The following is a 237-nucleotide window of genomic DNA, read 5'->3' as shown; positions in this document are numbered from 1 at the left end:
TTAAATAGAAATAGAATAGAAAAAAAAGTTCAGTTATGTGCATAAATAATATGCATGAAAGCTACCTGTATAGTACATTATATTATTAAAGAAAGCGTCTTGCACGTTGTTCTCATTGCAGTTTGAATAAACACCATGTAAAGTCTCCGCTCTCTAACACTACACCATTAAATATAATTATTAGAATCCTTCAGAAATCATATATTTTGTTTTACTGTGTGGCTCTGTTTCCAATTT

This window comes from Morone saxatilis, unplaced genomic scaffold (genome assembly GCF_004916995.1).
Source record: "Morone saxatilis isolate NCDOM2014 unplaced genomic scaffold, NCSU_SB_2.0 Contig19, whole genome shotgun sequence".
Classification (NCBI taxonomy): domain Eukaryota; kingdom Metazoa; phylum Chordata; class Actinopteri; family Moronidae; genus Morone; species Morone saxatilis.
This window is presented reverse-complemented; position numbering follows the sequence as displayed.